At 39.7% G+C, this 26,446-nt stretch overlaps 2 pseudogenes; both read left to right on the forward strand.

Annotated features, from left to right (window-relative positions):
• The window catches only part of LOC127665193 (zinc finger protein 226-like), a 44,042-nt pseudogene extending 29,316 nt beyond the window's left edge, over window positions 1-14,726 (forward strand).
• A 6,574-nt stretch (window positions 14,727-21,300) lies between these two features.
• On the forward strand, window positions 21,301-26,079 carry LOC127665194 (igE-binding protein-like; annotated as a pseudogene).
• The last annotated feature ends 367 nt before the right edge of the window (window positions 26,080-26,446 follow it).

Raw genomic sequence — 26,446 nt, forward strand, 5'->3', positions numbered from 1 at the left:
CAGGATCATTCTGCAGTTATCTTCGAGACAATGGCTAAACCAATGCCCGCGGGAGAGGCTCTAGTTAATTGTTCTTGTATTTTAGCAGCCACCACCTTAGGGCCATGAGTAAGCAATAGTCCGAATAGCTCAGGATGGCTTCCCACAGGCTGTGAACCTAAAAAGACTTAAGGATGATTGCATATGTTGAATGCAAAATCTCTTCTATCCTGGCTCCTCTTCCAGCATTAGCCAGAGCTTGATGAGTGTTATTGTTACAGAGATTTTTTTATTTGTAATTAATATTTTAATTTTTTTGTTATTTGATTTCCTCCATGGGAAGATATAAAGTCTAGAACAGCTGAATTTTCAGCGCTTTTGAAAAATGTTTCTGGGGCTAGAGAAATGGCTCATTAACCAATTAAGCACTGACTACTCTTTGAAGGTCCTGAGTTCAAATCCAGAAACCACATGGTGGCTCACAACAATCCGTAATGAGATCTGATGCCCTTTTCTGGGGTGTCTGAAGACAGCTATAGTGTACTTACATATAATAAATGAATAAATCTTTTTTAAAAAAGACAAAAAAGAAAAATGTTTCTGACACAAACTATGTTGCCTCAAGGGGCACTTGCACTGATCCCAATGTGTTGCTGCCCAGGACAATGTTTTTTAATCTGTTATTTTGTACTTTTTTTAAAGTTTCCATTTCATAAATGTGGTACACAGTCAACATCTAATCACCTATCATAGGAAACAACATGGTTTCTAAATGATGCTAATAGATACCCTTTTCTCTTAACATAAAAGAGTGCAACAGTTTTTGTTATTAACCCTATTTCGTTCAAATTTGAACTATCAGAATGCTTAATCTCTTCAAAGTGTTGGAAGAGCCTTAATTCCCAATCCATCTCACATTGTTGTCAACGTAGAGAACCAGAATGAACAGGATGAGTGCTGGACACTGATTTTGTAATTTGTATTCTGATTACAATCTTGCAGTTCTTATTTATGTGACCATGCTATGTTCACAAGTCTGTTTTTGTGTTTCCTTTTTCCACTGCTGCCATCTATGGTGTAGGATTCATTAATTATAATGCTTTTCTAATTATATTGTTGTTTCTCTAGAAATGTTCACCTCTTTTTGTCTTCTGATAACTTACTATAAAATCTTTGATTTTTTTCTTGGTTTGGGAACTTTCTCTGGAGTAACAGTTTTAGTTTTCTCTTTTTAACCCAAAAGGATCGTTTCTCTCATTTCTTAGAAAATCTGTGTTTTCCAGTTCTTACAGTAATCAATGATTGGATTTTTTGTTTGTTTGTTTGCTTGTTTTGTTTTTCAAGACAGTATTTCTCTGATTAGCCCTGACTGTCCTGGAACTCACTCTGTAGACCAAGCTTGCTTCTAACTCAGAAATCAGTCTACCTCTGTCTCCCGAGTGCTGGGATTAAAGGCGTGCACCACAATGATGGGATTCTTAATATTAAGTGACTGATTAGGTTTGGGCTTCTTAAAATTTTGTCATATATTATTGCCTCCATCTCCTAATTTGCTTGAATTGCCTCATTTGAGGGAACTACAATTGAGGGGGTGACCCCAGTCAGACTGGCTGATTGCTAACTTTGTGAGAGATTGTGGTGATTGACAATTGACTAGCGAAAGCTCTTCCACTAAGTGTGGAAGAATCCCTAAGGAAGTGGGCCTGGGTTGGATGAGCCAGCTAGCTGAGCAAGTGACCAAGCAGGCCAGGAAACAATGTTTGTCCATGGTTTTTTGCTTTTACTTTGGAACTTGAGTTTCTATCATAAGCTTCCACATAAGTGGAATGTGGTCGGGAAGAACCAACCAAATAATCCTGTTTGTTACTTGAGACACATTTGCTTTCAGAATTTAAACACAACAGTTCTAACATGCAAGTTAGAAAAATAAAATGGTAAGCAAAATGTGTTTGTTTAGATGCAACTTGTTATTGAATTAGGATTTAAGTCTCTACAAACAATCTAATTCCTCTTCTTTCTGTTTATTCTGTTTAGCTTGAAACTTATCCTTCAACTTTCTTCTCATGTCCTTCCTTCCTATCATGCCTTCCCTATAATACACTCTGTCTTAAAATTGCATATGATATAGTAGACACAATATCTAGCTATTCAGCACTAAGTTATTTTGCTTACTTAAAGTTTTCATAGTATAAAATTTTATTTTTATTTTTGAAGACAATTTCTCTTTGTGACCTTGGCTGTCCTCATAGTAAGCCTGTAGACCAGGCAGGCCTTGATTGTAGAGATCAAATTGATTCTGGCTTAAAATGCTGGGATCAAATGTGGATCGACATACATACCTGGCATTATTTATTTATTTATTTATTGTTATTGTCAGATGGGTCTGTAATGTATGTGGTTTTATGTAGCAAATATGTGCTCTTTTTTTGTTTTTGTTTTAATTATATATTTTTATTTTCTATATTCTTTGTTTACATTCCTAGTGATTTCCCCTTTCCCAGTTCCCCCCTCCCCATATGTCCCATAAACCTTCTCTCCACTCATTCTCCAAACACCTCTCTCCTTTTTCTCTGTGCTGATACTCCCCTCCAATGCTAGATCAAGCCTTTCCAAGATCAGGACCCTCTCCTTACTTCTTCATGGGAGTCATTTGTTATGCTAATTGTGCCTTGGGTATTCAGAGCTTCTGGGCTAATTAATATCCACTTATCAGAGATTGCATTCCATATGTATTCTTTTGTGATTGGGTTGCCTCACTTAGGATGATATTTTCCAGATCCAACCATTTGCCTAAAAATTTCATGAATTCATTGTTTTTAATTGCTGAGTAGTATTCCATTGTGTAAATATGCCACATTTTCTGTATCCATTCCTCCATTGAGGGACATCTCGGTTCTTTCCAGCTTCTGGCTATTATAAATAAGGCTACTATGAACATAATGGAGCATGTGTCTTTATTACATGCCGGGGAATCCTTTGGGTATATGCCCAGGAGAGGTATATCAGGGTCCTCCGGAAGTGTCATTCCAGTTTTCTGAGGAACCGCCAGACTGATTTCCAAAGTGGTTGTACCATCTTACAACCCCACCAGCAGTGGAGGAATGATCCTCTTTCTCCACATCCTCGCCAACACCTGCTGTCTCCTGAGTTTCTAACCTTAGCCATTCTGACTGGTGTGAGGTGAAATCTCAGGGTTATTTTGATTTGCATTTCCCTAATGACTAATGATGTTGAGCATTTCTTAAGGTGCTTCTCAGCCATCCGAATTTCTTCAGGTGAAAATTCTTTGTTTAGATCTGTACCCCATTTTTTAATAGGGTTATTTGGTTCCCAGGGTTCTAACTTCTTGAGTTCTTTGTATATATTGGATATTAGCCAATATATACAGATGTAGGGTTGGTGAAAACCTTTTCCCAATTTGTTGGTTGCTGATTTGTCCTTTTGACAGTGTCCTTTGCCTTACAGAAACTTTGTAATTTAATGAGGTCCCATTTGTTAATTCTTGATCTTAGAGCATAAGCTATTGGTGTTTTGTTCAGGAACTTTCCCCCTGTGCCCATGTCCTCAAGGATCTTGCCCAGTTTTCTATTAGTTTCAGTGTGTCAGGTTTTATGTGGAGGTCCTTGATCCATTTGGAGTTGAGTTTAGTACAAGTAGATAAGAATGGATCAATTCGCATTCTTCAGCATGCTGACCTCCAGTTGAACCAGCACCATTTGTTGAAAAGGCTATCTTTTTTCCACTGGATGTTTTCAGCTCCTTTGTCGAAGATCAAGTGACCATAGGTGTGTGGATTCATTTCTGGGTCTTCAATTCTATTCCATTGGTCCACTTGCCTGTCACTGTGCCAATACCATGCAGTTTTTAACACTATTGCTCTGTAGTATTGCTTGAAGTCTGGAATACTGATTCCCCAAGAAGTTCTTTTACTGTTGAGAATAGTTTTAGCTATCCTGGGTTTTTTGTTATTCCAGATGAATTTGAGAATTTCTTTTTCTAACTCTGTGAAGAACTGAGTTGGGATTTTGATGGGGATTGCGTTGAATCTGTAGATTGCTTTTGGCAAGATGGCCATTTTAACTATATTAATCCTGCCAATCTGTACAGAGCCTTATTGGGGCAGTCATGCACATGGTTTGAGTTTGACTTTGGTCAAGGACAATCCCTGGCTTTGGGCAGGAATCTGCCATTAGGACATAATAGGGAAGTAGGTTAAAGCAGGAAGTTTTATCCTTAGGTGGAGTGCTAGGAGTGTATTTGACTATGGTCAAGGTTAACTTCTCCCAGATAGCCAGGATCCTGCTCCACCTAGGGTGGAGTGCTCCAAGTAAAGGTTAAGTTCTCTTTGTTCCTCCAGGTCTAGGAATTCCTGAATTAAGCAGGTGACCCACCCAGCTGCCAGAGCAGTCAAGATGAGGACCTCCAAGAGAAGCTAGACAACTTCCACCAGAACTCAGCCCAGAGTCTGGGGGGGAAGGGTTTGCCCAAACTGTTAAAAGGTCTGGCGCCATTAAAGTTTCCGGCTTTGATCAGTGAATATTGTCTTAGCCATTCTTCTTTTCACCCCTTCCCTATTCATCCCTCAGCTTCTGTTCCAGAAATCCACTTCGTAATAGCTGCAGGCAGCTATGGAACCCAACACCAATCCACGAGCATGGAAGATTTTTCCATTTTCTGAGGTCTTTGATTTCCTTCTTCAGAGACCTGAAGTTCTTGTCTTATAGATCTTTCACTTGTTTGGTTAGAGTCACACCAAGATACTTTATATTGTTTGTGACTATTGTAAAGGGTGTCATTTCCCTAACTTCCTTCTCAGCCTGCTTATCCTTTGAGTATAAGAAGGCAACTGATTTGCTTGAGATGATTTTATAACCAGCCACTTTGCTGAAGTTGTTTATTAGCTGTAGGAGTTCTCTGGTGTAGTTTTTTGGGTTACTTAAGTATACTATCATGTCATCTGCAGATAGTGATAATTTGACTTCTTCCTTTCCAATTTGTATCCCCTTGATCTCCTTATGTTGTCTAATTGCTCTAGCTAGAACTTCAAGTACTATATTGAAAAGGTATGGAGAGAGAGGGCAGACTTGTCTAGTCCCTGATTTTAGTGGGATTGCTTCAAGTTTCTTTCCATTTACTTTGATGTTGGCTACCGGTTTGCTCTATATTGCTTTAACTATGTTTAGGTATGGGCCTTGAATTCCTGTTCTTTCCAATACTTTTAGCATGAAAGGATGCTGAATTTTGTCAAATGCTTTTTCATCATCTAATGAAATGATCATATGGTTTTTTACTTTGAGTTTGTTTATGTAGTGGATCGTATTGATGGATTTCCTTTTATTGAACCATCCCTGCATCCCTGGAATGAAGCCTACTTGATCATGGTGGATGATCGTTTTGATGTGTTCTTGGATTCGATTGTCAAGAATTTTATTAAGTATTTTTGCATCGATATTCATAAGGGAAATTGGCCAGAAGTTCTCTTTCTTTGTTGGATCTTTGTGTGGTTTTGGTATCAGCGTAATTGTGGCTTCATAGAAGGAGTTGGGCAGTGTTCCTTCTGTTTCTATTTTGTGAAATAGTTTGAAGAGTATTGGTGTTAAGTCTTCTATGAATGTCTGATAGAACTCTGCACTGAAGCCATCTGGTCCCGTGCTTTTTTTGGTTGGGAGACTTTCTATGACCCCTTTTATTTCTTTAGGTGTTATGGGACTCTTTAGATGATCTATTTGATCCTGATTTAATTTTGGTGTCTGATATCTGTCTGGGAAACTGTCCATTTCCTCCAGATTCTCCACTTGTGCTGAGTATAGGCTTTTGTAGTAGGATCTAATGATTTTTTGAATTTCCTCAGTTTCTGTTGTTGTATCTCCCTTTTAATTTTTAATTTTGTTAATCTGGATACTGTCTCTGTGCCCTTTGGTTAATCTGGCTAAGGGTTTATCTATCTTGTTGATTTTTCTCAAAGAACCAGCTCCTGGTTTTGTTGATTCTTTGTATGGTTCTCTTTGTTTCTACTTGATTGATTTCAGCCCTGAGTTTGATGATTTCCTGTCTTCTACTCCTCCTGGGTGAATTGGCTTCTTTTTGCTCCAGGGATTTCAGGTGGGTCATTAAGCTGCTGGTGTATGCTCTCTCCATTTTCTTTTTGGAGGCACTCAGGGCTATGAGTTTTCCTCTTAGCACTGCTTTCATTGTGTCCCATAGATTTGGGTATGTTGTGTCTTCATTTTCATTAAATTCTAAAAACTCTTTGATTTCTTTATTTCTTCCTTGACTAAGGTATCATTGAGTAGAATATTGTTCAGTTTGCATGTGTATGTGGGCTTTGTTTTGTTTTTGTTGCTATTGAAGACCACTTTTACTCCATAGTGATCTGATAGGGGGCATGGGATTATTTTGATCTTTTTATATTTGTTGAGGTCTGTCTTGTGACCAATTATATGATCGATTTTGGAGAAGGTACTATGAGGTGCTGAGAAAAAGGTATATTCTTTTGCTTAGGATAAAATGTTCTATATATATATCTGTTAAATCTAATTGGTCTAAATCTTCCATTAGTTTCACTGTGTCCCTGTTCAGTTTCTGTCTTCCTGATCAATCCATTGAGGAAAGTGCAGTGTTGAAGTCACCCACAATTATTGTGTTAGGTGCAATGTGTGCTTCGAGCTTTAGTAAAGTTTCTTTTATGAATGAGGGTGCCCTTGCATTTGGAGCATAGATAGATGTTCAGGATTGAGAGTTCTTCTTGTTGTATTTTTCCTTTGACCAGCAAGAAGTGTCCCTCAGAGTCTCTTTTGATGACTTTGGGTTGAAAGTCAATTTTATCTGATATTAGAATGGCTACTCCAGCTTGTTTCCTGAAACAATTTGCTTGTAAATTGTCTTCCAGCCTTTTACTCTAAGGAAGTGTTTGTCTTTGACATTGAGGTGTATTTCCTGTTTGCAGCAAAATGTAGTACGTACAAAATGTTTACGTATCCAGTCTGTCTATGCCTTTTTATTGGGGCATTGAGCCCATTGATGTTAAGAGATATTAAAGAATAGTGATTATTACTTCCTGTCATTTTTGATGTTATTTTTTAAATTTGATTGCTTATCTTCTTTTGGGTTTGATGAAAAAAGGTTACTATCTTGTTTTTTCCAGGGTGAAGTTTCCCTCCTTGTATTGGTGTTTTCCTCCTATTATCCTTTGTAGGCCTGGGTTTGTGGAAAGATATAGGGTAACTTGGTTTTGTCATGGAATATCTTAGTTTCTCCATCTATGGTGATTGAGAGTTTTGCTGGGTATAGTAGTTTTGACTGGCATTTGTGTTCTCTTAGAGTCTGCATGAGATCTGCCCAGGATCTTCTAGTTTTCATAGTCTCTGGTGAGAAATCTGGTGTGATTCTGATAAGTCTTCCTTTATATGTTACTTGGCCTTTTTCTCTTACTGCCTTTAATATTCATTCTTTGTTTAATACATTTGGGGTTTTGATTATGATGTGATGGGAGGTATTTCTGTTCTGGTCCTGTCTGTTTGGAGTTCTGTAGGCTTCTTGTATATTCATGGGCATCTCTCTCTTTAGGTTAGGGAAGTTTTCTTCCATAATTTTATTGAAGATATTTGCTGGCCCTTTAAGTTGTAAATCTTCACTCTCATCTATGCCTATAATTCTTAGGTTTGGTCTTCTCATTGTGTCCTGGATTTCCTGGATGTTTTGGGTTACAAGTTTTTTGCATTTTGTATTTTCTTTAACTGTTGAGTCCATGGTTTCTATGGTATCTTCAGCATCTGAGATTCTTTCTTCTATCTCTTGTATTCTGTTGTTGATATTTGCATCTATGGCCCCTAATTTCTTCCCAAGGTTTTCTATCTCCAAAGTTGTCTCCCTTTGAGATTTCTTAGTTGTTTCTACTTATGATTTTAGATCCTGGATGGCTCCTTCACTGGCTTGTTTGTGTTTGCCTGTAATTCTTTAGGAGATTTTTGTGTTTCCTCTTTCATGACCTCAGCCTGTTGACCAAAGTTCTCCTGTATTTCTTTAAGTGATTTTTGCGTTTAGTCCTTATTGGCTTCTGAATTCTCCTGTATTTCTTTCAGTGTTTTTTGTGTTTCCCTTGTAAGGGCTTCTAACTTTTGATCCATTTTCTCCTGAATTTCTTTAAGAGATTTATTTATGTCCTTCATGTGATCCTGTAACAGCATCATGACCAGTGATTTTTAAATCCATATCTTGTTTTTCTGGAGTGTTGGTGTATCCAGGACATGCTGTTAATGGAGAATTGGGTTCAGATGCTGCCATATTGCCTTGATTTCTGTTAGTAACGTTCCTGCGTTTGCCTTTTGCCATCTAGTTCTCAGTGGTGTTAGTTGGTCTTGTTGTCAATGCTGGACTCACCAGTGCAAGCTTCATCTTCGCAGCTGGTCTCCAAGTGCACAGCTGACCTCCTGCACTGCCTGGAGACCAGGTGCCGTTGCCCAGGCTGCTCCCGATCCCAAAGCGGAGGCCTGAAGGCTCCCGCCAGAGGCCTCAGGGCTGGATCATTCGCTCTGCAGGGCCTGACTCACCAGAGCACCTGTTTTTTTTTTTGTTTTTTGTTTTTTTTTATAATTTTTTTATTTATTGAAAAGGGAAGTAAAGGGAAATAAGAATACTTTATGATAAAATTAAAGATTTACATGGAAAATATTTCAGATAAATGCGTTAAAATTGACAATTTTAATGGAAAATGAAAGAGTAAAGTGGTAGACATGTAAAACATTGGTAAATTAATTGAAATATAGGATAGAAACATTTTATGATATAATTGAAGATTTATGTGGAAAATATTCCTGATAAAATCATAGAAAAATGTAGGAAAACATCTTAGAATTGAAGATTATCATGGAAAATTTTATATAGATATAATCATGGTTGGTATAAAAGTATTCCTAAGTTGATTGAAAGTGGAATTATAAACAATTTCCAGTAAACTTGAAGATTTACATGGAAAATATTTCTGATAAAATTGAAGAAATATATAGAAAAAACATGTTAAAATTCAAGATTATCAGCCAGGCGGTGGTGGCGCATGCCTTTAATCCCAGCGCTTGGGAGGCAGAGGCAGGCAGATTTCTGAATTCGAGGCCTGCCTGGTCTACAGAGTGAGTTCCAGGACAGCCAGCGCTACACAGAGAAACCCTGTCTGAAAAACAAACAAACAAACAAACAAACAAATCAAGATTATCATGGAAATTATATAGATAAAATGGTAGCATAAAGATAATTCTAAGCTGATTGAAGGTAGAATTATAAACAATTTCAGATAACATTGAAGATTTACATGGAAATATTTCTGGTAAAATTCAAGAAATAAATACACAAACACGTTAAAATTGACTATTTCATGGAAAATTTACATATAAAATGGTAGATATAAAAGCTCTTTCTAAATTAATTGAAGGTGGAAATAGAAACATTTGTGATAAAATCTAAGATTTACATTGAAAACATTTCTGATAAAATAGAGGAAGTATATAGAAAGACATTAAAATTTAGGATCATGAAAAATAATGCAGATAAAATGGCAGATATAGAAACATTTACTAAATTAATTAAAAGGGGAATTATAAACATTTTCTGATAAAATTGAAGATTTACATGAGAAATATTTTGTTAGTCTATGTCTTTTTATTGGGGAGTTGAGTCCATTGTTGTTAAGAGATATTAGGGAATAGTGATTGTTGCTTCTTGTTATTTTTGATGTTATTTTTATGTTTGTGTGGGTATCTTCTTTTGGGTTTGTTGGAAGAAGATTACTTTCTTGCTTTTGCTAGGCTGTAGTTTCCCTCCTTGTATTGGCATTTTCCATCAATTATCCTTTGTAGGGCTGGATTTGTGGACAGATACTGTATAAATTTAGTTTTATCATGGAATATCTTGGTTTCTCCATCTATGATGATTGAGAGTTTTTCTGGGTATAGTAGCCTGGGCTGTCATTTGTGTTCTCTTAGAGTCTGTATGAGGAAACATGTGCTTTTGTGCTGAGGTTCACCCACATCTTGATTTTTTTCAAATTTTGGATACATTATCATTCTATTTCCCAGGATGGCACTACTCATGATGATAATACTGCTGACCATTGTCAGTCATTGCATGGCAGGAGCTGACCTTCCTTCTAACTGGTGTGTTTGTTGTGACTTATGTTAGGAAGTCTATGAGTCTTTTGCCGTATGTGTAAATATACACCTCATGTGTGCCCAGTCTTCACAGTAGTCAGAAGGTGGCGTGAGACTTCCTGAAAGTGGAGTAATAGATAGCTGTAAGCTTCATGTAAATACAAGCAATGAGCTTACTTATTTGCAGGGCCAGCAAGTGCTTTTCATGTAGTGTGTATCCTTTTAACTACCCCTTCCTAAGCTCCAGACAGGCATACTACCAGTTCCTAGTCTGGTTCCCTTGGATTCATGGATCTCTCTCTCTCTCTCTCTCTCTCTCTCTCTCTCTCACACACACACACACACACACACATACACACTCACATACATTAATATTTTTACCCTGCCTTATGGCTCAGTGGCTGGGCTTTTCCATGCCTCTCTAAGCTACTGTGTCCTTTCTTTAGTCCTTGCTCAACACTCTAAATCTTCCCTAACTTTCTTGCCCAGTTTTCTTCTCCTTGCTTAACACTTGCAATCAGCCCTCAGCTAGTTGCATTTCTAATCTCCCACCTGGAAAAGTGGCCAATGTCTACTCCACTGGGGATCTCACATGGCTGGTGACCCTTTCTCTCTCTCAAGCTTGGCCAATCTCCCTTTGCTGCCTCCTGCCTCTTCTTTCCTCACCTTTAGAAACCTGGAAGTCCTGACTCTTCCATACTTTCATTGGCTGCTGGCAGGTTTATTGATGGACTAAGAACCAATTAAGAACCTGCATGATTTACAGGCCAAATCCCAGTCAGAGAATCAGAACCATGCCCTATACTTCACTGCTGAACTATCTCTCCAGCCCTATGTGTTTACTTCTTATTAACATTAATAACATTTTCTTCTGTCCAATTGTAACTGTTTAAATATATATTCCATTTTGGAAGTATCTCATTAATGTTATAGTTTGAACTGGTGTACCTCAGGTCTCTGGAAGATGAATACAGAACTGAATTGTATGTATCTCTTACAATCTCTTAATAATTTAAGTAAAAACTTATGAGTTCTTTCTAACTTTCTGGTTTGGTTGATAAACCCTGGCAAGGCTGACAGGTTCTTACTGTGTATCTTTGCCTGTCCTAGAACTATTTGTGTACACCATCCTGGCATCCAACTCAATGTGATACTTCTGCCTCTGTCTCCTTACTGCAGTGTTAACAGTATAAGCCAATAATAGACCCAGCATACTTATTGATTTTTATAGTTAGTTGTACAGAGCCATATTGGGGCAGTCATGCACATGGTCAGAGTTTGACTTTGGTCAAGGTTAACTTCTCCCAGATAGCCAGGATCCTGCTCCACCTAGGGTGGAGTGCTTGAAGTAAAGGTTAAGTTCATTGTTCCTCCAGGTCTAGGAATTCCTGAATTAAGCAGGTGACCCACCCAGCTGCCGGAGCAGTCAAGATGAGGACCTCCAAGAGAAGCTAGACAACTTCCACCGGAACTCAGCCCGTAGTCTGGGGGGAAGGGTTTGCCCAAACTGTTAAAAGGTCTGGCGCCATTAAAGTTTCTGGCTTTGATCAGTGAATATTGTCTTAGCCATACTTCTTTTCGCCCTTTCCCTTCCCTATTTATCCCTCAGCTTCTGTTCCAGAAACCCACTTTGTAATAGTTGCAGGCAGCTATGGAACCAACAGTTAGTAGCTGTTAATGTTAATACAATTTCTTTGATGTGTGATAAACACTATTATAGAACTTCTCTCCTCTTTATGTCTGTAATTGACCTTTCTCTAGAAAGGCTACATCCCATTCAAGGGCTAAGAAATGACAGGGCTGAACTTCATTATTAAGTTTCCTTCTCATATGACTTGGTAGTTAATAATAGAACTTCTGTGTCAATAAATAAGTGGGGTAGGCTCCGGAATTATATGAATGCATTGTGTGAAGAATACATGCCCAATGTTGTCTCTATCGTACTTTCATTTGTACCCGTATATGGGATTCTCTAGAATGCAGTGACTTACAAGGACGTGCATGTAAACTTCACTCAGGAGGAGTGGGCTTTTCTGGATCCTTCTCAGAAGAGGTTCTACAAAGATGTCATGCTAGAGACCTACAGAAACCTCAACACTATAGGTAAAGCTGTAAATTCCCTTTCCTGTTTTAAAATTGGCAAAAATAATTTCTTTCTTTTGGTGCACTTCTGTAACTTCAGTTGAGATGGATGAAGAATTTGTTGATTAAATCATGCATAACTGTAAGGTTCACTGAAGATAGTAATTTATATTTTGCCTAATTTCCATATATACATTTTCTGTTACTCTATTTTAGGATTTAATTGGGAAGACCAAAATACTGAAAAACATTGTCAAAGTTCTAGAAGATACAGAAGGTAATTTTTGTATGCAAGTTCATACAAGTATGTCTCTGAAGAAGTTTTAATGTGTGCAGAAAATTTTAAAGAAAAGCTACACTGTAAATAAGCACAACTCTAAGTGTATTGATGATTCTTACATTCTTACAAAACCATGGACCTTTTTTTGTTGTTTCTTTGGTATTTTTGTTTTGTTTTTGGTTTTTTGAGACAGGGTTTCTCTGTATAGCCCTGGCTTTCCTGGAACTCTCTCTGTATACCAGGCTGGCCTTGAACTCAGAAATAAGCCTGCCTCTGTTTCTCAAGTGCTGGGATTAAAGGCATGCACCACCACTGCCCAGCAAAATCATGTAACTTAATGTCCTGTAACTGATTTGTTTTTGCAAGGCCGTCCTTTAAGAAAGAGGACATGGAAACAATGACTTAGTATATATCATCATTTGAAACATAGCCCTATTAGAGCTACACTATACAACTGGCAATCCATTTCTTCTTATTATGTAAAAGCTATACTCATTAAATGGTAATACATATAAGTCCAAAAGATTCTAGAAAGCAAATGGTCTATAGGAAAGCTACTGCTGCTTGCATATTACTAGTGACATTGCGAATTTCATTGCAATGAACAGCTGATAGGAGGTAAGAACAATGTTGATAGGAGGTAAGAACAATGTTGTAAAGTAAACTTAGTCCCTACGTCACATATCTCTGAGGAACAAAATGTTATACTCAGTGAATTCACTGTTCAAATTTCTTTTTTGTTAGCCATCCTTTTATAGATATATCATATGTCATAATGGATACATAAGGGATATTGAATGAAGTAGTGTACCCCTCTCTGTCTCCCAGAGCAATTGGAAGACATGTATTGGGTTGCAGTTAGGGTAGACTTTTTAAATACAAGGTTCATATCATTGATTTCCCAACTTCATTGGCAATACACCCTCAACCTCATTCTGTAGAAAATTCTCTTGAGTACTAGGAATGTGGAAATGCTTCTCTTTCTCCTGGTTCACTTTGCAAATATGTTATGACCCACAGTAGAGGAAAAATTGGAATAAAGTTACTGTGGTTAAAGGTCTGAGTTCTTCCATTTTCTTCAAATATGGGAAACCCTTTTATAGAAAATGACTATATCAAAGTGAGCCATCTAATGAATGCTCATACCATCTCAGGTATCTTGGAAGGGGAAAAACAACCCATAATGAAGGGAAACAGCATGAATGTAAACAAAATGATAAAAATCTTAAGATCTGCTTCCTCTTTATATTTAGACAACTAGGTACATTAAATTATACAGATGGAAGTATTATTCATCAGTGTGGTAAAGCTTTTGCATGTGCCAATTTTCTTCTTAGGCATATAAGAAGTCAGAGTGCAGAGAAACCCTCTGAATACACTCAGTGTGGTAAAGCCTTTGCTTTACATGCTGACAGTCATGCTCAGAGGCATGAAAGGATTCATACAGAAAAGAAACCCTATGGAGTTATTCAATATGTTGAAGCCTTTGCTCAACATAGTCTCCAAATTCGTAAAAGAGCACAAACTGGAAAGAAAGTCTATGAATGGAATCAATGTGGTAAAGCTTTTGCAAATCACAGTCATGTTAAAAGGTATGAAATAGTTCATACTGGAGAGAACCCTTATGAACATAATCGATGTAATAAAGCCTTTTCAAGTCACAGTAATCTCCTACAACATAAAGGAACACATACTGAAAAGAAATGCTATGATTGTGAACAATGTGGTAAAGCCTTTTCACACCATAGTTATCTTATAATGCATGAAAGAATTCATACTAGAGAGAAACCCTACAAGTGTGATCAATGTGATAAAGCCTTTTCACAAAACAGTGGTTTCCGAAAGCACAAAAGAACACATACAGGAGAAAAACTCTATGAATGTAATCAATGTGACAAAGTCTTTTCCCAACATATTGTGCCCCAGATACATGAAAGAATACATACTGGAGAGAAATCCTTCAAATGTAATGAATGTGATAAAGGCTTTTCACAACATGGTAGCCTCCAGTCGCATAGAAGAATTCATATTGGAGAGAAACCCTACAAGTGTGATCAGTGTGGTAATGCCTTTTCACGACACTCTAATCTCCAAAGACATAAAAGAACACATACAGGAGAGAAACCTTCAAATGTAATCAATGTGATAAAACCTTTTTCCAACAGAGTAATCTCCAAGTACATAATAGAATATATACTGGAGAGAAACCCTACAAGTGTGATCAATGTGGTAAAGCCCATTCATGACACTATGGTCTCCAGTTACATAAAAGACTACATACTGTATAGAAACCCTATGAATGTGATATGTGTGTGAAAGCCTATGTATGTCACAGGCATCTTCAAAAGCATTAAAGCATTCATACTGTAGAGAAATTCTAAGCATGTATTTAATATGGTAAGATCTGTAAATATTCATAGGCTTAATCATAATGAACATATTTGTATTGGCAAGAAACCCTCTGAATATAAGCCATGTGGTTTTCTCTTATTCTGAGAATCCAGTAGTTCCTACCACATAGGGCTGATGATATCAGTCATAAACCATTCTGAGCATGGGCAGTAATGTTGATGAGATTACTTGTGTTCTTCTTGGGGAGCATTGTTTGATTAGATTCTTCCTTTGTCCCATTGTATGTTAGTTTCTACTGACTTCATGGAAGTTCCCCATATTTTTCCATTTTCACCTGTAGCTACTACACAAGCTGCTGTTCTCTCTTTTTTAATTAATTTTTTTATGAAAATTATTTTTTATGGGCTGGAGAGATGGCTCAGGGGTTGAGAGCATTCACTGCTCTTCTGGAGGTCCTGAGTCCAAATCCAAGCAACTACGTGGTGTCTCACAACCATCTGTAATGAGATCTGATGCTCTCTTATGGGGTGTCTGAAGACAGCTACAATGTACTTACATAAAATAAAAAATAAGTAAATAAATAAGTAAGTAAATAAATAAGTAAATAAATAAATAAGTAAGCTTTTGGGCTGGATGGAGTAGGGCCAGAATAAGAGGCACAAGGGAAGGGAAAAAATAAAATAATTTTTATTTACTTTATGTATATAAGTTTCTAAATTCTTAAAGTATGGGTTAGTACCACAAGAGAGTTTTAAAATTACTCATTCGAGTCATGTAATGAACTGTCCATTGCAGTAACAGGGAAAGGATTTGCATGTGGGGCATGGCTTCTTCCCTCACACCAGAGTAGGAGGAGCAGTGTCCTGTGTACAGTGCAGAGTGAAACAGGGTAGGCAATAGCTGGATCACAGACTCACTCATGTTAAAGGCAGCCAGCTACAGTTCTCACCATTGTGAAGAAGGATGGGATTGATGCAGGGTGAGTGACTTTGTAGTTTCCTACCATGTGTTAATTCATATATTTGAATGAAAACACAAAAGATTGTGGGTGTACAGTATGGAGAGATTCAGTTGATCCAATGAATTTTGAATTTCCAGTTAGGACATGGTTCTATGTAGGTATGTGTAGTACTCATTGACATACTTAAGTTAGCTCAGATATTTGTGACACAGGCCATTGACTACAGCTGTGTGTGTCAGGTTACAGGACTCTGGCCCTAACACTCCACATAAGGTCAAGGTCAAAATTTATCATTACAGTGCCATTCCCTTTGCCTTTTTTAATGTCAATGTACCTATGCGTTTTGTAATTTCATATATATCTTCCCCAAAGGTCCATTGTTGGCATTGCTTTTTAAATTTCATTTTTTAAAGAATTACTGCTTATTTGTTTCAGTTCTCCAATGTTTCCTGTTGATTAAGAATTTCCTTTCTTTTTCCCCAATTCCTTTGATGATTGGTCTCAGTTCCTAGCAATCTCTTCTATAGCTCAGGCTTGCCTTGTCCTATGTAATTGAGAATTACTTTGAATACATGATCTTGCCTCTGTCACACAGTTCATGTAAAATAGTCCTGCCAAACCTTACAGTACAAGCCCTGGCTGCTCAGTGGGAAAAAAGACCAGAGCATGAGTGTTTTCTAAGGTTTCTGTCCTTTTTAGAGTAATTACAAGTAAGTGAGAACCTGTGTAAGAATTGACTTCACCGATAACCTTTGAGGCTGGAGTAATCACAACAGAAGGGAGGGGGAGGAAGGAATGTGAGGGCTTTTCTGTGTGACAGGAGTTAGCATTGGCCTTGAGTGGTCATGGAACACTTTTAGATGAACAATAAATGTCAAAACTGCTCAGTTTTTCATGGTTCATACAATCTGAGTATGGAACTGAGAATATATTTAGATAACAAATGACTGTAGTTACTTTAATTCAAACAATTCAGAATAACATTCAAACAGTGTTGACTGTGCTTAAGAGGAATGTTATTTTTCCTGTTTGAAAATGCACAGACTGAGAAAAAAGGATGAGTAATATTTGCAATACCCTAGTGCACATGTTTAGACCTGGAGACTATTTGACCAAAATGCCTGTTTTGACAGTTTAAGGTAATTTCTGCATTAATACTTAAAGCATTTCAACCTTCTCCTTCTTTCTTACTGTTGAGTCTCCAACCCTGGGACAACTAACTGCTTGACGTGCCCATTTAACAACCCAGCATCCCTTGGGTGTGGTACCCTTCTCCCAGCTGCCCCTCTTCATGCAATTTGAGCATGTGATTATCTGACCTTTTCATCTCACATTTATCCTTCTGTCCTCTTAGTGTGGTTCTTCCCTCTCCTCCCTCTCCTCCAAAGACACAGGGACATGTCTACTCTGGCCTCAGATGTCCTTGCTTCTGGCTGTGCTCTCCTTTTTATCTATAATAAACTTTCTACTACTTCATGCTTAGGAGATCATGTTCTTTTTTTTTGCTTTTTTTTCATTCACCTCCCTTTACCCCTTCCTTTCAAGTTTGTCAGACCTTTTGCTTTAATTTTTGTCACTGAGTAAATTTGACTGAAGTTGAGGGACAGGACTTTCCAGACATGGCTGTACTGGACATTCAGTGTGTAATGAAATGTGCACACAATGGACATTGTTATCTGGACGATAAACAGGTGCTCTACAAAACTGGAGGATTATACAAAAATACAAATTTACCAGATTAGGGCTCTATTGGACCTTAAGGGGGAAAGATGAATCTGGGAAGACCTGTTCTGTCTGAGTTATTTGATCACAAATCCTCTGGTAGGGGAGCTGCTACAGTCCTGAGGCCTAGTTGGAGTGGTCAAGGTAATGAGGGACATGGGCAGGCCTAGCAGTCAGAAGCACCAGTGGGAGACAACCTGCAGATCCTTCCAGGATTCTCCAGAGACCCAGGATTCTCTAAGGGAGGCCACAGTCCTACTATGGTGAGGGTGAGGACCACTCACGCCAGACCAGGAACAGCACATTGGTGGAGCTCTCAGAGTCTAATTTTGTGCAACCAGCATTGACTGTGAGCTGTTGCATTGGTACATGTATTCATCTGGCCAGTAACTTTGACTTTCTTTCCTCCCTGAGTGTGGATTTCTTGAGGAGGAGAGGCTCTGCAGTTCTGGTGTTAGAAACTGTGGCATTGATGATATCACTGTCCAGTGTGCACATACAGGCTTTTGATGTGTATTTCAAACACATGGGGAAACTTAAGGTATATTTTCTAGAAGTTCTGATAAATTCCATAATCCAATTTTATCTGATAAATTTTACAAATTGTTTAAAAACTGGTAGAACGGCAATGTGGAGATGCTGATCTCCTTTCAGACTTACTAGATTAGAATCCTTTTAACTTTCCCTTACCACCAGTCCTGATGGCATGATTCAGGCAAATTCAGTTCTGTAGTACAAAGAGAGTTTCTGTGATACAGAGATGTTTTATGTATGCAAGGTATTGTGTGGTGGAAAGGGCAAATTCTACATCTTGTGCCATAAGTCATGTGACAGGAAATGGATATTAAATTATTCTTCAGATTTGTTTTATGAGTGGGCATCAGAAGTGTTGGGTTTGACTGAGACCACAATGGCCCATGAAGGTTATAAGGCTATAGCTCACCTTTCTGATCACTTCAATTTTCACAGAGAGCACTATAGAATGAGGCCTCTCTGTCTGGAGGAAAGATCAGAAGTAGGTAGAGTAGTTAGAAATAAAACTACTTAGGGGTTACTTAAAGTTACTTTTCTTGGAGTTGTGAAATCTATTTTATTTCTAAATAAATACAATCATAGTTAACATTGTTGAAATTCTAATTTCTCCTGGCTGACTTTCTTCATGCTTTTGATAAAGACTTGAATATATTTGGGCCTTTTATTCTTGGCTTTTTCTCTCCACACACAGGTATGGACAAGGACAGTGGAAAATGCAGCAGTAGGGCTAACCATCATTATTGGGTCTCAGTTTCTGGGGATGGGACACATTCTTCTAACCTGGTCCCAAAACTAACATCTAAATACTGAACCTCAGGTTCCCAGGAGTAATTTATTCACCTCTTTATTTATTTATGTTTTTGTAGTTAATTTGTGAAACTCTTTTCCTTTATTGAATGAAAAGTTCTCTGTAAGCTGGGCAGATCACTCAGGAAGTGGTCTGTTTGGGATGACCTGGGTTCAGATACCAACACAATGTTAACTACCTACTACTCCAGATCCAGAGGATCTGACACCTTCTTCTCTGCTGTGTCTCTCCCATAAACATGGAAAATATTCTATCTCATACATAAAAGCATACACATGAAAATAGGATCAGACATGTTTTCAAAGGTGCTTATATCTTGTAATGCAATTAAAGCAAAGCAAAAAAGTTTATGTGTATATTAGAAATCATACATATGGTCAATTTTTAAATATTTTAAATAAATCACACTGTCAGTTTTTTAAAAACCTGTTATATTGTTTTTTTTATACTTTCTATTTTGTAAATGTTGTACACACATCTAATCATCAGTCATAGGAAACAACATGGTTTATAAGTGATCCTAATAGATAAACTTTTTTCTTTTCCTTTTCAAGATTTATTTATTTATTATGTGTAAGTACACTGTAGCTGTCTTCAGACACACCAGACGAGGGCATCAGATCTCATTATGGATGGTTGTGAGCCACCATGTGGGTGTTGGGATTTGAACTCAGGATCTTTGGAAGATCAGTCAGTGCTCTTAACTGCTAAGCCATCTCTCCAGCCTGATATACTTTTTTTCTTAATATAAAATAATTAGATGTTTTATTAATCAACTTTATTTCTTTCAAAGTTGAAGTATTACAATGATTAATCTCTTCAATGTGTTGAAAGAGCCTCCACTCCCACTCCATCTCATATTATTTTCAAAGAAGACAACCAGAATGAACAGGATGTATGCTGGCCAGTGATTGTTTAATTTTTATTCTGCTCACAATCTTGCAGTTCTTATTTAAATGACCATGTTATGTTCACATGTCTGTTTTTGTGTTTCCTTTTTCCAGTGCTGCTATCTATGATATATGATTCATTAATTATCTAATTATATTGTTTCTCTAGGAAATGATAAACCTTCACCTTATTTTTCTTCTGATAATTTACTACATTTTAATTTCCTTGAGTTTTTTTGGTTTGGGAATTTCCTATGGAAAAACAGTTTTAGTTTTCTCTTCTTGACATGAAAAGGTTCCCTCTTCTCATGTCTTGTACAACTTGTGTTTTTCGGTTTCTGCAATCATCAATGTTTGAGCTTTTACAATTTTAGTGACTGATTTGGTTTGGTTCTTAATACTTTCTCATATATTATCATGTCTTTGTCTTAATTTGCTTAAATTGTCAGTATTTCAGGGCCAGCAATCATCTGAGGGAGCATCAATAGGGGGCCTTCAATATCAGAAGAGGTGTTTGCTAAGTTTTGAGAGTTTATGTTGAATAACAATTGAAATGGGAAGGCTCTTCCACTGAGTGTGGATGAATCCCTAAGGAAGTGGGCCTGGGCTGTTTGAGCCAGTGAGCTGAGCATGAGAGAGTGACCAAGCAAGAGAGCAAGTCAGAAAACAATGTTTGCCCATGGTTTTTGCTTTAATTTCGACCCTGTGTTTCTATCATAAGCTTCCCAAATAGTGAAATGTGGTCTGGCAGAACCAGCCAAATAAATGTGTTTGTGACTTGAGACACTGTGGAAAGCCGCGGCTGTATTCGCCATTACAAGATGGCGCTGGCTTCCATCCTGGGGCACTTGAATGAGGTCATGAGTAAACAGCCAATCAGGTGTGTACACGCCACGCCAAGGGGTATATAAACGGCGTCCATGTTGGGCGCGGGGTCTTCCTCCACGAAAAGCATTAAATAAAGGCTTGGCTGCAGAAGGATCCTAGTGTCCTGCGTGCGTTCTTGCTGGCGAGACGAAAAGCGCGGGACATCTGGTGCCGAAACCCGAGAAACACCTCACCATCGCTGGCACCGAAGGGGACCCGCTGGTTACAGGGTAAGGAATCCAGAACTTCAGTGAATGTAACGTAAGGTTCTAAGAAGCATGTTTGGCCTGGATCTCTCTCACCTTTCTCCTCAATTAGTGGGGGAGTTTGAAGCCTTCCTGATTGTTTTCGTGGCACTTGTTCTCTTTCTTTTGGTTTCATATTGCTTCCACCGGTGGTGGTGTTAAATCAGTGTTTGCTCGGCACGGTCAGGCGGAGGTAGATAAGCCTCTGCTGTAGACAAAGGAACAGCATGGGGGTTCACATTTGGTAGTCACAGCGCTGTGGTGTCTTTTGAGACAGCGCCATCTAAGGGTCTCAGCAGAAACTTTAAATTGTTTTGTTAGAGAGGTGGATCGAGTATCACCCTGGTTCGCATCTTCCGGGTCGCTAACACTTGCTTCATGGGAGAAGCTAGACAGAGAGACCTGCTTAAAGAACAAACCTGGAAACTAAAAGCGGGGACGATGCCTCTGTGGAAGCTTGTGAAGTCATGCCTCGAGGATGAGAAATGCCGCTCGTCCATAAGGGCGGGGCAGGAAGTTTTGGAAGAGATTCAGGATCGCATGTCAGAAATAGAACGGAGTAAAAGGACCAGAGTGGTCAGAAGCAAAAAAGGTGCACCTAAGAAGAAAGGCCCTTCCAAGGACTCTAGATCTGCGGAAGTGATAGGGAAGGGAAAGCATGCCCTGGGAGAGAGAAGTGAAGCAGAAACAAAGAAAGGCAGGCGGGAAAGTCTGTATCCGTTTAGAGAGCTGGAGGCCCTAAACCTAGGCAACTCAGATGATCCTGACACAGATGAGCTTAGTCCCTCCGAAGAGGAGGAATTGGAAGATGAGGTAGCTCAATAGGAGAAGGAGAGATAACATTCAGACGACGCATAGCATATTAAGACAGGAAGGGGCAAGAACAAAGGCCCCATAACCTCGCGGCCTCAAGGCCCCACTGCACCTCCGCCCTATGCAGAGGCGTATGGGTCAGATTTGTTCCTCTCCCAGAAGGAGCAGAGAAAGCTGAAACAGGCATTTCCAGTTTTTGAAGGGGAAGCAGGGGCTCGAATCTTTGCCCCGGTAGTATTCCGTGAGATCAAAGAACTTGCAGAGTCAGTCAGTAATTATGGGGTTACTGCCAATTTTACTATCTCATTGGTGGAGCAGATGGCTGATCAAGCCATGACTCCCGGAGATTGGCAGACTGTGGCCAAGACTGCTTTGCCTAATATGGGTCTATATATGGAATGGAAAGCCCTTTGGTACGACCTTCTGCAGACCCAGGATAAGGCTAACTCTGCGGCTGGAGAGGATCAGAGACAGTGGACCTTTGAGCTCCTAACAGGACAAGGACCCTATGCTAATAACCAAACCAATTCTGCCTGGGGCGCTTATGGACAGATATCTACTGCCGCCATTAGGGCATGGTAAAGTCTCTCAAAGAGAGGAGACCCAGGAGGACATCTAACAAAAATTGTTCAGGGCCCACAGGAGCCGTTTTCAGATTTTGTGGCTAGAATGACAGAGGCTGCAGGGAGGATTTTTGGAGATCCTGAGCAAGCCATGCCCCTGATAGAGCAGCTGATTTATGAACAGGCTACTCAAGAATGCAAAGCAGCTATAGCCCCTAGGAAGAGTAAGGGTCTTCAGGACTGGGTGAAAGTTTGTAGAGAACTCGGGGATCCTCTCACTAATGCTGGTCTTGCTGCTATTCTTCAGAGCCAAAAGGGCTCGAGGGTAGGAAAGCAGAAGACATGTTTTAACTGTGTCAGAACTGGGCATTTAAAAAGGGACTGCCAGGCCCCTGGTAAGAAGAGGGTGCCTGGAATTTGCACCAGATGTGGAAAGGGCTATCACTGGACCAATGAGTGCCGCTCGGTGAGAGACATCAGGGGACGGTCCCTGCAGCCTGCTCCTGCCTTGGCTGGGGAAGAAGGCGATGGTCCAAAAAACGGGCGCCAGGGCCCCAAGTCTCAGGGCCCCAAAACATATGGGACTGCAACAAACCAGTGGGGGATACGCAACCCCATAGAGCAACTCAGGGATCGGATGGACTGGACCTCCGGCCCACAGCCCGATTCATGCTAATGCCCCAGATGGGAATTCGGCCCATACCTACGGATTTTAGAGGGCCTTTGCCAAAAGGAACCGTAGGATTAATTCTGGGCCGCTCTTCCCTCACTATGAAAGGACTTGTCGTTCACCCTGGAGTTGTGGATCAGGATTACTAGGGGGAACTTCAGGTTCTCTGCTCCAGTCCTCAGGGCGTTTTCTCTATCTCATCAGGTGACAGGATTGCCCAGTTAGTGGTTTTACCTAGTCTGCATGACCAGTACCCCTCCTCCGGCCCCCCTCGAGGGACCCGGAGGTTTGGCTCCTCTGGCAGTGATTTAGCCTACTTGGTAGTCAATCTCGACATGCGGCCTGTACTGGAGCTTCAGATAGAAGGAAAGCCCTTTAAAGGCATTCTAGATACCTGAGCAGACAAAAGCATTATCTCTTCTCGTTGGTGGCCTAAGTCCTGGCCACTGATAGAATCGTCCCACCCCCTCCGGGGGTTGGGCTATGAGGCAAGCCCTACCGTCAGCTCACGCCTCTTAAGGCGGCACTCCCTAGAGGGACAGTCTGGAGAATTCATTCCCTTTGTTCTCCCTCTTCCTGTCAACTTATGGGGGAGGGACGTATTGCTAGGTCTGGGACTAACCTTAACGAATGAATATTCGCAACAAGCAGTGGGTATCATGAGAAAGATGGGTTACAGAGAGGGGAAAGGATTAGGAAAAGAAGAACAGGGAAGACTAGACCCACTTCCCCAAGAAGGAAATGTCGGAAGACAGGGCCTGGGTTTTTCCTAGGGGCCATTGAGGGCGCTATGCCCATACCCTGGCTCACAGAGGAAGCTGTATGGGTTCCTCAATGGCCTCTATCCTCTGAAAATTGGAAGCTGCTATTAAGTTGGTTGATGAACAATTGCAGCTCGGTCATTTAGAACCTTCTACCTCACCATGGAACACTCCTATTTTTGTAATCAAGAAAAAGTCAGGGAAGTGGAGACTTCTCCATGATCTGAGAGCCATTAATGCACAGATGCGTCTATTTGGCTCGATCCAGCGAGGCCTACCCTTGCTTTCTGCCTTACCTAAGCAATGGGAGATAATAATCATAGCTATTAAGGACTGTTTCTTTTCCATTCCCTTGTGCCCACAAGATAGACAAAGGTTTGCATTTACTATACCAGCTATTAATCATTTTGAGCCAGATAAGAGATTTCAATGGAAAGTTCTACCTCAGGGTATGGCCAATAGCCCCACCATGTGCCAATTATATGTACAGTTAGCTCTTGAACCTATAAGGAAACGCTTTCCTTCTCTGCTTCTTGGTATTTATATGGATGATATTTTAATATGTAATAAAGATTTGGATGTTCTACAGGAAGCGTTTCCCATTTTATTGAAAGCTTTAGAGCAATGGGGATTGCATGTAACTACAGAAAAGGTGCAGATTGCAAAAATGGGATCCTTTTTGGGGTCTGTAATTTATCCTGACAAAATAGTTCCTCAGAAATTGGAGATTCGCAGAGATCACCTGCGTACATTAAATGATTTTCAAAAGTTACTGGGGGACATAAATTGGCTGAGGCCATTTTTAAGGATCTCTTCTGTTGAGTTAAAACCTTTATTTGATATTCTGGAAGGAGATCCTCATATCTCCTCTCTGAGAGCATTAACACCAGCTGCAAGCCAGGTTTTGCAAGTTGTGGAAAATGCCCTACAAGATGCCCAATTGCAGCGCATTGATGAAACTAAGCCTTTTGATTTATGTGTTTTTAAAACTATACGACTACCGACAGCCGTCTTATGGCAAAATGGGCTGTTATTGTGGGTTCACCCCAATGCTTCTCCTGATAAAATAATAGATTGGTACCCTGATGCAGTTGCACAACTTGCGCTTCGTGGGATAAAAGCCGCAGTTACTCATTTTGGACAAGATCCTAATACTTTGATTGTGCCGTATACTGCAGCACAAGTTCAAACTTTGGCAGCTACATCCAATGATTGGGAAATTTTAGTTACCTCCTTTGCTGGACAGATTGACAATCATTATCCAAAGCATCCAATTTTGCAGTTTGCCCTGAGTCAGGCTGTAGTATTTCCACGAGTGACAGCCAGAAATTCACTCCCAGATGGAATCGTGGTATATACTGATGGATCAAAAACTGGTGTAGGTGCTTATGTAGTTAATGGTGAGGTAGTATCTAAACAATATAATGAAACCTCACCTCAAGTTGTGGAATGTTTAGTGGTACTAGAGGTTCTTGAGACCTTCCCAGGACCGCTTAATATTGTGTCTGATTCTTCCTATGTGGTTAATGCAGTTAACCTTCTTGAGACAGCTGGGGTAATAAAACCCTCCAGCAGAGTTGCTAACATTTTTCAACAAATACAAGCTGTCTTATTGAATAGAAAACTCCCTGTTTATATTACTCATATCAGAGCACACTCGGGCCTCCCTGGTCCTATGTCGCTGGGAAATGATTTGGCAGATAAAGCCACCAAGATCGTGGCTGTTGCACTGTCTTCCCAGATAGAAGCTGCAAAAGAATTTCATAAGCGCTTTCATGTAACAGCTGAAACCTTACGCTGTCGATTTGCTCTGACTAGAAAAGAAGCTAGAGAAATAGTTACCCAATGTCAAAATTGTTGTCAGTTTTTGCCTGTGCCTCGCGTGGGAATTAACCCACGGGGAATTCGACTGCCACAAGTATGGCAGATGGATGTTACATCCTTTCTTTTGGAAGACTTCAGTATTTACATGTTTCTATTGATACATGCTCTGGCATTATGTGTGCTACACCTTTAACAGGAGAAAAGGCCTCACATGTAATTCAACATTGCCTTGAGGCGTGGAGTGCTTGGGGCAAACCCAGACTCCTCAAGACAGACAATGGACCAGCATATACTTCTCAAAAATTTTGGCAGTTCTGCAGTCAAATGGATGTAACTCATTTAACTGGCCTCCCATATAATCCCCAAGGGCAAGGTATTGTAGAGTGCGCCCACCACACTCTCAAATCTTACATAATTAAACAAAAGGGGAAAATCGAGGAGGCTCTACCCCCGGTACTCTTTACTCTTAATTTTTTAAATCTTGATGACCAGGGCCATACTGCCGCTGACCGACACTGTTCAGAACCTGACAGACCAAAAGAAATGGTCAAATGGAAAGATGTATTGTCTGGTCAATGGAAAGGCCCGAATCCTATTTTAATAAGATCCAGGGGAGCTGTTTGTGTTTTCCCACAGGGGGAAGATAACCCATTCTGGCTGCCGGAGCGGCTGACGCGGAGAATTCTGACACCTGAAGATGACACCTGGACGGATCCCACAGAAACTACTCCTGGCGCTTGAAATTGGTCTGAAGGCTTCGATGAAACTCTCGAATCCTTGCAGGCAGCAGTGTTGGCTGTCAATTCGGCTCGAGTGGACCTGTCGCTGACAGAGGGACTCTCTTCCTGGACCACTTCAGCTTTTTCTTACTTTAAGGAGTGGGTGGGGTGAGTCTATTTGGCGCAGCCTTAAGCTGTGGATGCGTGTTCACGCTTTGGCTGGTCTGCAAACTCAGA

This window comes from Apodemus sylvaticus, chromosome 14, assembly GCF_947179515.1.
Source record: "Apodemus sylvaticus chromosome 14, mApoSyl1.1, whole genome shotgun sequence".
Classification (NCBI taxonomy): Eukaryota; Metazoa; Chordata; class Mammalia; order Rodentia; family Muridae; genus Apodemus; species Apodemus sylvaticus.